Raw genomic sequence first — 12,595 nt, forward strand, 5'->3', positions numbered from 1 at the left:
CTGGGAGGCAGAGGCAGGTGGATCTCTGTGAGTTCGAGGCTAACCTGCTCTACAAAGCATGTCTAGGACAGCTAAGGCTACACAGGGAAACCCTGTCTTGAAAAACAAACAAACACACACCTTTAATCCTAGCACTCGGGAGGCAGAGGCAGGCGGATCACTGTGAGTTCGAGGCCAGCCTGGTCTACAAAGTGAGTCTAGGATGGCCAAGGCTACACAGAGAACCCCTGTCTCGAAAAACCAAAAAAAAAAAAAAAAAAAAAAAAAAAAAAAAGAAAGAAAGAAAGAAAGAAAGAAAAACAAACAAACAAACAACTCCCCCCCAAAAGAAAAAAGAAAAAAAAAAGTCCTGTGGGAACCTGGGACTGTGCCAGGGAGGGTTGCCCTTGAGATGGGAGGTGATGCCAGATGTCACTGCTGTGCGTGCCCTGAGAACCTTCTCACATGCACAGACATGAAGAGTCACAGAGGTTTGCAGAGGCACTCTGTGCATTTTTCACCATATACAGCTAGACCAGGCCTTCATGGGTCCCACTGTCTATGTGTGACAAGTAATAGACCAGGAAGGAAAAAGAAACTCAGGTAGTGGCAACTGTTGCAGTGACCAAGTCAAACAGGGATGAGACAGAGTGACCAGGAGAGTTTTAGATTGGATGGTTGCCTGAGGGTTACTATTGCTGTGAGGAAACACCATGACCAGCAGCAACAAGCTTGCCGACAGCCTGATCTTATGGTGACAATTTCTCAACCCAGGTTCCCTCCTCTCTCCTTTCAGATTATTCTAGTTTATATCAAGTTGACATAAAATTAGCCAGCACAGTGGTCAAGGAAGACCTGTCAGAAGGGCTCACACTTGTGCAGAGGCCTGAATTTAAGAGTAGGAGGAAACCTATTTAGGTGAAGAGCTTAGTCTGTGCAAAGGCCCTGGGGGCAGAATCAACATAGGCAGTTGGAGAAATAGATAGCAAGTCCCTATGGGACTGAAACAGAGCACATAAGGGTGAGACTGGTCCCCACCCAGGTCAGGCTATGCAGATGACTGTACTATCCTGTGGCTCCTTATGACAATTTATCACAAGCTCAAGATCTTTTTTTTTTAAAGATGTTTATTTAATTTATGTATGAGTGCTCTATCTGCATTGTGTGCCTGCATGCCAGAAGAGGGCATCAGACCCCAGTATAGATGGTTATGAGACACTATGTGGTTGCTGGGAATTGAACTTAGGACCTCTGGAAGAGCTGACAGTGCTCTAAACCGCTGAGCCATCTCTCCAGCATCCAGGCTCAAGATCTTAAAGTAACACACGTTTCTTCTCTCTTAGTTATGGAGGCTAGCTACACAAAAGCAACGAGTCCTGGAGCCCCAGTCATGTGTCCTGAGTGAGGCCAGGCAGCTTCTGGAGGCTATTATCCTTCTCCTTCTTCTCCTCCTTCTTCCTCTTCTTTTTCTTCTTGTTCTTCTTCTTCTTGTTGTTCTTCTCCTCCTCCTCCTCTTCTTTCTCTTTCTTTTCCACTTTTTGTTTTGAGACAGGGGGTTGCTCTGTAGCCCAGACTGGCTTCATGCTTTTAGCATTCTTCCTACCTTGGGTGCCCACATGCTGGGAGTACAGATAATCCATCAGTGGGATTCCGGTACCCTACCTAGCCCTCCTTCTCTGGGTAGCCTCAACTTTCCTTTTCCTATGCACAGGATCTCTCTCTCTCTCTTGTAGGAACCAGGCCCAACTGGGCTGCCTGCCTGTCTTGCTGTTTCATGTCCTGTTTCTAGCAGCTTCCATGTCTGTGTTTGTCTTGGTTAGCTAGTCATGTTTACTGCTCTGAGAACGCGCCCCTCCCTTCCTCGAGACTTTTCCTCCTGTGTGCAATCACCTCTTGAGGGATTTCACCTGGGAGGAGGAGTCCTGTTTTGCTGCCTATAAGAAGGCTGTTTGGAACTCTGGGAAAGCAAAGAATAAACCGCTGCCACGGCTGCTGCTCTCTTAGCATGAAGGACCCGCTGTGTTATTGTGTGTGTTTGTGTGTGTGTGTGTGTGTGTGTGTGTGTGTGTGTGTGCATGAGTTAAATCTACAGTCTCTTGCCCTCGACTTGGTACTGCGGTACCGCGGTGCCGCGGGCGCCACAAGTGGAGGTTTCACCAAGATCAGGGAAAGAAGGGAGGAAGCTGACAGATTGCCTAGGGAAGCTGGCCAGCGCCTCAGGGAGGTAGGAAATGGGCATATTGGAAATAGGTGCCACAGGTTTGTCCAGGGTTTTGGTGGGCTAGTGATTAAGGCACCGGGATTTAGTATGAGAGTGTTAAAATAGGTGCCGCAGGTTCGTCCACGGTTCTGGTGGACTAGTGAAATTGTTAGAGGATTAAGGCACTGGGATTAAGCATGAGAACGTTAAAGATTTTATAAAACAATAGAATTGAGTAGTCCTTGGTTTATGGTATCAGGAGAGCTAAATATCCAAGATTGGAATCAGGTGAAGTCTGATCTCCAGAGGACTTTATGAAATGAAGGGTCCAACAGTGTTCCTATCGCTACCTTTTCATTATGGCGTCTTGTTAGAGATGCGCTTAGGAGCGAGGACAAGAAAATAAGAGAGCAGCTAGGAAGTTTGGAACTTGCCCTAAATGAAGTGCAGGAGGAGCAATCTGTAAAATCTTTGGCCCTGTCTGAGATTGCCTCTGATAGATCTTCTTCTAACTCTGAGGAGGAAGAGGCAACTTTAACCTCTGAGATACGGGCCCTAAAGAAGTTGTTTGAGGGAGTGTAAGACTGAAGGAAAAGAAACTAGAGGAGAGTGGCCCCCAGCGTATAACCCAGATCATCAAAGTCAATTATTTTTGGCAAAGCCTTCTGCTCCCCCTTGGGGAGTAGTCTTTCCAGTAGTCGAAGTGCCTTACCGAACTAACCCAGGGCAAACGCAGAGACAGCATGAAGCCCTGCAGTTTAAAGACATAAAACAGCAATTCAGGCAGGCAGCCCAGTCGGGCCTAGTTCCTACTCTCTCTCTCTCTCTTTCTCTCTCTCTCTCTCAGGATCTCTCTCTGTTCATCTTTTGTAAGGACATAATCATGACTGAATTGTCCACTGTAGAGGAATTTTAATTCAGAACATGGCTGCTTTGGCAAGAGATCACATCCAAAGACCTTCTAGGTCTGTGTGATCTGGCTGGAATACAGACATGCCTTTAATCCAGGAGACAGAGGCAAGCAGTTCTGAGTTCAAGGCTAAATTGATATAGAGCAAGTTTTAGGTAAAGAAAAGCTTAGGTCCAAGCATGGTGGCACATGCCTTTAATTAAAATAATAATAATAATAATAATAATAATAATAATAATAATAATAATAATAATAATAATAATAAAGGTAAACTTAGTTTGTAGAAGGAAGCACCCCTGTTTGGGAGTGATGTTTAATTGAGTGGCAGAAAACGGGCGAATCAGAGAAAGACTTGACAGAATAGGATATGCCCAACTCTCACGAGAAGAGAGAGGAAAGGGAAGCTACTTACGGGAGCAACACAGAGGAGGCAGTTCTGCCTGGAGGGTTTTACAGAGAGATGTTGAATGAGACACAAGTGAAGACCAAAAGAGCCAGAGAAGAAGGAGCCAGGAGATGAGAGCAGATTGCTGGAGTTAGTTTGAGGTGAAGCAGAGGAATTCAGTGGCTGAGAGAGGAGTGAGATTGAATAAGTGAGCTGGGAGAGGAGTTTGAGTCGCAACAGTTGAATTGAACCAAACAGCAATGAGCTCAGAATAAGAAAGGGTGAGCTCTTTTTGTTTTTGTTTTTCATGACAGGGTTTCTCTGTGTAGCCTTGGCTGTCCTGGAACTCATTCTGTAGACCAGGCTGGCCTTAAAACTCAGAGACCCGCCTGCCTCTGCCTCCTGAGTGCCGGGATTAAAGGCTTGTGCCACCCACTATACGGGCTTCTTCTCAAAGAGGAATCCTCGTGTAACCCAGGCTGGCTCTGAACTTGATCTGTGGTTGAGGGTGGATCTGACTGGCTTCTGCCTAGAGTGCTGGGAGTAAAGGCCAAACTGGCCTTAAACTCAAAAGATCCGCCTGCCTCTGCCTCTTGAGTGTTGGGATTAAAGGCGTGTGCCATTGCTGCCCAGCTATTCTTCTTCTTTATAAGGTAAGACCACATAGTTTGAGGACTAGAACAAAAGTGTTGGTAATTTCACTAGACAACCATTATTCAGCCCTCTGAAATGATAACTGCAGAACTTTAAACTGGCTTGGTGGGCGTGCAAACCTTTAATTTTAGCAAGGGGGAATCAGGAGGAGATCAAGGGCACTCTCATTACCTGGTGAGACTCTATCTCAGAAAACAAAGAACAAAACAGAAGGTTTTAAGACCTTGGGACCTTTGGCAGATTGTCTGCTTGATGCTGGTTTAACCCTTTACCCACTCAAACCCTTTTCCCCAGTGCACCTGGCACTCTAGCGCATGCACCACCACACACCATCTGAAGCAGCTGCTCTGAAAATGAAAAATAAATTTTAAGTAGCTGCAAAACTGTAGCCCAGAGACCAGCCCAAGTTCAGAACAAAGCTGGGCTGGTCCCTTAACTTGATTATGACACAGAGAACAATAAGGTGATTGTTTTTTTGGGTTTTTTTTTTTTTTTTTTTTTTTTTTTTTTTTTGAGGCAGACTCTAAAACAGTAGTGTGTTTTTGTTTTGCCTTTGGTTTGCATTCTGTCATTCGATTAATCCCACTCTCATTCCTTTCAAATGGCATCGTGGAGCACTGGGTCAACTGCCAGAAAAAGTAGGAGGAAATCTGAGCGAGGCTGGAATCCGCTGCCCGCCCAGATCCACACAGATGCAGGGAGAGCTCTGGATTGTTGGCAGGGACAGACAGGACGGACAGCTCAGGGTCTGGAATCAGCTTGACCCTCTTCCCAGGGATGGTCTCTGCTCCTCCAGAGCACCTGTGGCCAGCAACTTGGTCTGGTCAGTTCTGCACAGCACTCTGTTCTGGGGAACCCCCTACTCTGGGCCTGTCAGGATCGGAGGGACACTGGGATTTTTTTTGCAGAGCAGATGGCCATCAGTCCAGGAGCCAGGCCTAGTCATGTGACACCTGAATTCCCAACTACTTGAAAGACTGAGGCAGGGGAATTAATCTAAGTTCCAGGCCAGCTTGAGCTATATGGAAAGCCCTTGTCTCCAAAATGTCAACAGGGCCAGGAATAGTGAGTAGCCCACGACTTTATTTAATTGTTTTTATTTTTATGGTCCATGACTTTAATTCCAGCACTCAGGAGACAGAGGCAGGTGAATTGCTGTGAGTTTGAGGCCAGCCTGGTCTACGAAGTGAGTCCAGAACAGACAGGGATATACAGAGAAACCCTGTCGTTCCCCCCCCCCAAAAAAAAAAAAAGAAAAGAAAAGAATGCTTTCTTTCTCAGCACTCAGAAGGCAGAGGCAGGCAGATCTCTGTGAGTTTGAGGCCAGCCTGGGCTACAGAGTAAGTTCCAGAACAGCCAAAACTACTCACAGAGAAACCCTCTCTCAAAAATCTAAAAAAAGAAAGAAAGAAAAAAGAAAGAAATCCTAAATAAGTATCTATAGTATGGTGCATACATTTTATTTTACCAAACAGTGCAAAATGAAACACGTCCATTTGTGTTTTATTCCTTTGGGCGCCTTTAGGTTACCTGCAGGTAATAGAATTTGGTGATACAATTGACAAGTAAGTACATGTCCTACGTGGTTGCTGGGAGTTGAACTCAGGACCTTTGGAAGAGCAGTCAGTGCTCCTAACCTCTGAGCCATCTCTCCAGCCCTGTAAACTTTTAAAAGTTAATCAATTTAAAATTTTAATGTACATCTGCATGCAAGAAGAGGACATCAGGTTACATTACAGATGGTTGTGAGCCACCATGTGGTTGCTGGGAATTGAACTTTGGAAAAACAGCCAGTGCTCTTAACCTCTGAGCCATCTCTCCAGCCCTCCTTTGTAAACTTAAAAAAAAAAAAAAAAAAGGATTTATTTATTATTTTACTTTATTTTTTGGTTTTTCAAGACAGTTTCTCTATAGCCCTGGCTGCCCTGAACTCGCTTTGTAGTCCAGGCTGGCCTCAAACTCACAGCGATCCACTTGCCTCGGCCTCCTCAGTGGTGGGATTAACGGCGTGTGCCACCACTGCCCAATTAAAAAAAAAAAAAAAAAAAAGGATTCTTGTAAACTATAGGAAATCCTCCCTGAAATCCCCCTTTCAGGTCAGATGGACTCCAGACAAGTCCTGCCAATCAAGAACCCATTTCAGAGGGTGGAATTCCTCCCCTTTTCCCTAGTTTTGGGACCCCCTCCCCCAACTACCAAAACCATGGGTCCAAAAGTTTCAAATGTGCACCTAAAAGAGAATTTTCTCCCTAACCTACTTAACTTTGTCTTTTGGTCTTGGAAGAACCCTGCTGTTTGAGGTTGCAGTCTGGGTACCAATAGCCTCTCTGAGCTCAGCGTTAGGTGCGGGAAGCCCTCTCCCCAGCAGGGCTTATGGCTCTCTGCCTGACTCCACCTGGAGAGTGTCTTTACGAATAGTTACCCCTAACCACACTTGATATATGGCCCTTGACACAGCTCCCTGCTAGCTCTCCCCTCCCTGCGCCTATGGGATAATTAGGTTCCTGTTCATATGATAGGAGCGTGCTGCCAAATGCAAAACAAGCCTCCTTAAAGTGCCTGGTTCCCCACCCCCACCCCACGGCGTGGTGGCTCATGCCTTTAATCCCAGCACTCAGGAGGCAGAGGCAGGTGGATTACTGTGAGTGCGAGGCTCAGCCTGGTCTACAAAGCGAGTCCAGGACTGCCAAGGCTACACAGAGAAACCCTGTCTACAAAAACAAAAAGTGCCTGGTTTCAACCAATTATAAATGCCTATCCTGGAAGTCCCCACCCACTCCCCAAGGGGTATATAGCCTTTGTTCTCCCTGATGAAAGTTGAACTAGCTCCTGAAGTGGTTCCGGGGGTGTTCGATCTCCGTCACGCTTACGGCCTGTCAGGCGGCCCTGCGTCTGGTCTTCTGCTCCTCTTACCCCCAGTGGGCCGGTGGCCAACCCCCCCCCCCCCGTGGAAGAGGAGAACCACAATTTGCCCACATATATGTTCCAGTATCGTGTGGAGTCCAGGCGCTTCCTATATGCAAGCAGCACCGATTTCAGCCACCCACAGGTGCTCCAGTCTAAGCTCGCGGAGTGCGTCAGCTGGACCTACATTTTCCTTCTTAGCTACAGATGTTCTCACAGATCCTGGGCAGCCGTAAAACAGCCTCGCTCTCCCAGGGCTTGGCAGCCTTCCCTCATCCTCAGGGTCCCCAAAGATGTTATTGCCCTCAAACCACCAGGAAGCAGACTTTTTAAAACACAACCTTCTCATTTCTGCCTCACTACCCTCTCCTAAGTTTGTCATTTTCTAATTAAACAGAGGGAGGAAGGTTAGTATCCAGGTGGTCCCGCCAGCCTGCCTTTCAGGTGCACACCTGCTGTGTGCCAGATAAAAAGGTCCTCTCTCTCGGTTTCACTCACTCACTCTGTCTGTCTCTTTCTCTCTCTGTCATGGATGTCCTCCTCTCTCTCCCTCCCTGCTTTCCCTCCTCCCCCTTTCCCACAATAAACCTCCTTTACGCCAGATCTGTTGCATGTCCTATTCGTTACTGTAACGTTGTCTGTGCACCACATGCATGTAGTGCCTGCGGTGGCCAGACGAGGGCGCCCCAGGAACTAGGATTCCAGACGGTAAGTCTTCCACTGTGTTTGAGCTACTGAGTGTTCTATGTTAGCTGACCCCAAAGCTTCTCCCGGCTCACTGTAGGGACACTGGGATTGTAACACCGGCTACTCTGTTCACCTTTACATAGCTCTTCACTCTTGCCCATCAAACGCTGTTACCCACTGAGCTGTCTATCCAGCCCCTCCATAGTGAAATTTGGGAACAAGGAGAGAACCTTCACTCTCTTTGGCTTGTTACATCATGGCCCCTTTGGTGCCTAGGTAGTCCCTTGTCATCCTGCCACAGGCTGCCGCTGACCTCCAGCCAGGCTGCAAAGGTGGTTTTTTGTTTGTTTGTTTGTTTGTTTGTTGTTGTTTTCCAAGACAGGGACCGTCTATGTAACCTTGGCTGTTCTGGACTCACTTTGTAGACCGGGCTGGCCTCAAATAACCTGGAGTATTTTTGGTTTTTGGAGACAGGGTCTCTCTGTGTTAGACTTGACTGTCCTTGACTTACTTTGTAGACCAGGCTAGCCTCAAACTCACAGCAATCCATCTGCCTCTGCCTCCCGAGTGTTGGGATTAAAGGCGTGTGCCACCACTGCCCAGCTCTAGAACTAGCTCTTTAGACGAGGCTGGCCTTGAACTCACAGAAATCTGGCTGCCTCCTGTGTTCTGGGATTAAAGGCAAGAGTCACCACAGCCCATCGGAGAAGTTACTTTTTTGGGAGACAAAGTTTTCTCATGTAGCCCAGGCTGGCCTAGAAGTTTCAATCGTCCTGATTCAGTATCCCAAGTGCTGGGACCAAATATGCACCATCACACTTTGAATATTTTAAACTTAAACACACATTTACAAACAAAAAACAGGGAAAAAATGTATTTATAGGAGAAGGATGTAGCTAGCTATGTTGGGGAGTGCTTGCCCAGCATGCTAGCAACGACCGGTGAGTCTTCAATTCCCTCAGTAGGTGGAGGCACAAGGATCAGGGGTTTAAGGTCATCGTTAGTTAATTATCAATTTGTAGGTCATCCTGGGCTATGTGAGACCCTGTCTAAAAATGAAAACAAATTTTTAAAAATACACACACACACACACACACACACACACACACACACACCTCTCCAACAACAACAGAATCAGAAAGCAAACAACAAAAATCCACAAACATCAGAATCTGTCTCACCACATATTTAACCGTGATGTGGAAGACCGTGAAATAGGAACTCTTGTTCCCTGAAGATCGTGAAAGAACTACATAGCAAGATCCTGGTCAAAAGCCAGTCAACCAGCCACACGAGCCAACAAGCTGTATTTGTAGTGATTTTTTTTCCCCCCCAGTAATAAAACATCTCTGCTGGGTGCGGCTGGGTGAATACCTCTGAGGCCCTGTCATCTTACCCTCAAACGCTCTTACAAATCGCCGTCCTCCAATCGGGGCCCAGACCCCAGGTCAGTGAGCAAGAAGGATGGAGGACACCTTCAGCCCCATTTCTTTGGTCACAGGGCTGTGAGGCAACAGTCCTCCAGTTGCTGCGCCCGCAGCACCCTCTGCGGGCAGGCGGTCCGCAGCCTGGCTGCCTAAGAAGCATCCTGGGGCGGAGTCAGGGTCTCTTCTAGACTTCACTTCCGGTCATTACCTCAACAGTAAAAGAAACAGGTTTTCCACGTCGTTTCCAGTGAAAACAACTACAAGTCAGTTTGAGAAGAGGGCTTGGGGGAAGTGTTGTCAACACGCTGCCCTCGTGTTTGTTTTAAAAAAATTTTTTTAAACCTTAGTTTTTAAACTTGTTGTTGTTTTAGTTTTTGTTTTTGTTTTTGAGACAGAGTCTAACTCCTTATCCCAGGCTGGTCTGGAACTCGGGGCAATTCTCCTGCTATAGATTACTGCATGTTAGAATTACAGGTGAGGCTCCCCGGGCCCTGCTACAACCGGTGATTTTTAAACCTGAGTGAACGGGACTGTAGAAATCGCACGGGGTGGGAGAGATGCTGGCTGAAGGTACGGAGCAGGCATGTGCCTGTGGTGGCGGCTGGGGTGAGGGTGGGAGTAGAGGTGAGAATAGAGGTAAAGGCAGGGTGGAGTGTATGTACGCGTTTGTAGTAGTGCGTGCGTGCACGTCTGCGTGATGGGGGTGGGGGTGGGGCGCTCATAGAATGCCAAAAACTAAAAGGAATATGAGCATCCTAAGCAACCAAGTCAGGATGGCCGAGCGGTCTAAGGCGCTGCGTTCAGGTCGCAGTCTCCCCTGGAGGCGTGGGTTCGAATCCCACTTCTGACAACATTCCTATTTTTCCTTTAATCTTCTCCGAAATTCAAAAATAAATTGGGAACTTGTGGGACCAGAGCGGGAGCTATTTTTCCCCTCTCCTAAATCCTTTTTACAGTTTCAAATCAAAGAAATATTAGGGAGAAGGCAGTTTTTAAAAGCATATAATGGAATTTAAGCGATGAAGAGGAGAATATTGTGAAAAGTGGATAACGATTACCTCGTTTATAAATCAATTGAGAGCCAAAATGGTAATTTGTCAGAAGTGGGATTCGAACCCACGCCTCCAGGGGAGACTGCGACCTGAACGCAGCGCCTTAGACCGCTCGGCCATCCTGACAACCGGTAAGCGTTCTTGGCAAACCTCTTTGTAAGAGTCTCAAAGTACGCATGCGCAGTGAGTAGTAGCTTACGTCTGGTTTCTGCATTGGGCGGAGCAAATGCCCCGCGCAACGCGCCACAGTGATCACAAGAGGGCGCTCGCTGCCCTCCGGAAAATTCGAAAGGCATCAAAACGCAGCTGTCCCATTTAAATGAATGCAGAAACTGTGCCCTTCAGCTTTGTTTCCGGAGGATCTGCCGGCAACCTTGCCGTTTTTGCATTCCCACCCTCGTGTCTCTTTGGCACATGGCAATCGGGCCCGTATACAGCCTCTGCTGACCCAGCGACGTCGTAAAGTCGCAGCCCTTTTGCCTAACAACGGTCAAACCCATAACTTCCCATTTGCAGGTTTGTTTCAGACTCTAGCTTAGAAGAACCCCGCGGCAGCACGGTCTGATCCGGGTTCTGGCCGTGCCCCGGTGCCCACACAGCGCCTGGCACACAGTAGGTGCGCAGGACAGACCTCCCCCCTATCCTCCATTCCAGAGCTGGTTCGCGTTAGGTCTTTCCGTGACTCATCGCTCTTCCCCGCCCGGCGCTGCACCTTTTTCTGTTCCTTCTTGTCCCCGCTTTCCCCTAAAACTCAGATTTGCTCACGCACCAGAGAATCTCAGCCCAGGTATGTCGTGTTCCCCAGGGTGTGTTATTTTCACAGGTAAAAGAGCGCCCTACTTCTCCTGGGATCTCAGATATCTGGGGCCCTAGGCTCCTCGGAGACCTCACGCACACCGGCAGAGAGACAGGAGGCTAGCCACTGACTTGCTGTGTGACGACCGGCAGGCGCCTGCCCTCTGTGCTGAGGGTCTGAAACGGAGTTCCAGAAGACGTGTCTCTAGGGTACTATTGGTCCCTTGGAGCCCTCACATTTGCCTGAGATTGTGTCAGAGGGGACCTGAGGCAGAAGACAGTTTCCCTCAGCCTGCCTCAAGGTCCTCAGGGTTTGCGACATAACCTGGGTGAGTGAGCCGAGACCCTAGTTATTATTGGGACATGACCAGACTCCCACTCCCCTTCTCTCTGGTCCCCACAGCCCCATCAAAATTCTTTCCTGGGGTTTTGCAGTGGGCTTCCTTGAAATGAGATTGCCTGGACCATAGAAACAAATCAAGTTAAGAAGCATTTATTGAGCGTTTGATGTGTGTCGGATTCTTCCAGATGCCACAAACAAAACCGAAAGCCCTCTCCCAAGACTGTGGTGCCCGCGCCACTGCGGTACTGAGTCGAGGGCAAGGGACTGCGGATTTAACTCATGCACACACACACGCGTGCATACACACACACACACACACACACACACACACACACACACACACACACACACACACACACACACAATAACACAGCGGGTCCTTCGTGCCAAGAGAGCAGCAGCCGCGGCAGTGGTTTATTATTCTCCTCCAGAGTTCCAAAGAGCCTTCTTATAGGCAGCAAAACAGGACTCCTCCTCCCAGGTGAAATCCCTCAAGAGGTGATTGCACACAGGAGGAAAAGTCTCGAGGAAGGGAGGGGCGCGTTTTCAGAGCAGTAAACACGACTAGCTAACCAAGATAAACACAGACATGGCAGCTGCTAGAAACAGGGCATGAAACAGCAAGACAGGCAGGCAGCCCAGTTGGGCCTGGTTCCTACACAAGACTACCTCATAGGAGGAAGGTAAGACAGTATATGGACTTTCAGCTCAAGGCTGGAAAGGGGATGTTTGAGAAACTGAGGCAGGAGGAAAGACACACAGTGTCCTCTAGGACATACCCATGCAGCCATGCAGCCAACTCTTCCGTGTGATATATATATTCGTGTGTGTGTGTGCATGATGTGTGTAGAGGTCAGAGGACAATCTTGGGGAACTGGTTCCTCCTTTTACCTTCACGTGGGCTCAAACTCAGGTCATCTGGCTTCCCCAGCAAGCATCTTTACCACTGACCCATCTCACTAGCCCGTCTTTGAGACAGGGCCTCCTGATGCAGTTCAGGCTAGCCTTGGACTCAGAATCTTCCTGTCTCTGTCTCCCAACTGCCGGGACAGCAGGTGTCCTAGTTTGCTCTCCTATTGCTGGATAAACAACCTTGACCAAAAGCAGCCTGGGGAGGAATGGGTTCATGCCATCTAAATAGTCCGCTGCCAAGGGACACCTAGGCAGGGCGCTGAAGCAGAAACCACAGAGGAAGGGAGGGGCTGGCTGGCTCCCAGGCTCTTGGTCAGCCTGCCTTTCTCATACAATTCAGTTCCACC

At 48.2% G+C, this 12,595-nt stretch overlaps 1 protein-coding gene and 2 non-coding genes across 3 annotated transcripts in view; 2 read left to right on the forward strand and 1 right to left on the reverse strand.

Moving 5' to 3' along the window:
* Cx3cl1 (C-X3-C motif chemokine ligand 1) overlaps positions 1-12,595 on the forward strand; it is a 170,688-nt gene that overhangs the window by 92,747 nt on the left and 65,346 nt on the right. The gene's annotated exons all lie outside the window — the stretch shown is intronic.
* On the forward strand, positions 9,914-9,996 carry Trnal-cag (transfer RNA leucine (anticodon CAG)). The gene has a single exon. It is a non-coding gene; the product is annotated as a tRNA-Leu (tRNA).
* Positions 10,242-10,324, reverse strand: Trnal-cag (transfer RNA leucine (anticodon CAG)). Its single transcript has one exon. It is a non-coding gene; the product is annotated as a tRNA-Leu (tRNA).

The sequence above is a fragment of the Acomys russatus genome, chromosome 26, assembly GCF_903995435.1.
Source record: "Acomys russatus chromosome 26, mAcoRus1.1, whole genome shotgun sequence".
NCBI lineage: Eukaryota > Metazoa > Chordata > Mammalia > Rodentia > Muridae > Acomys > Acomys russatus.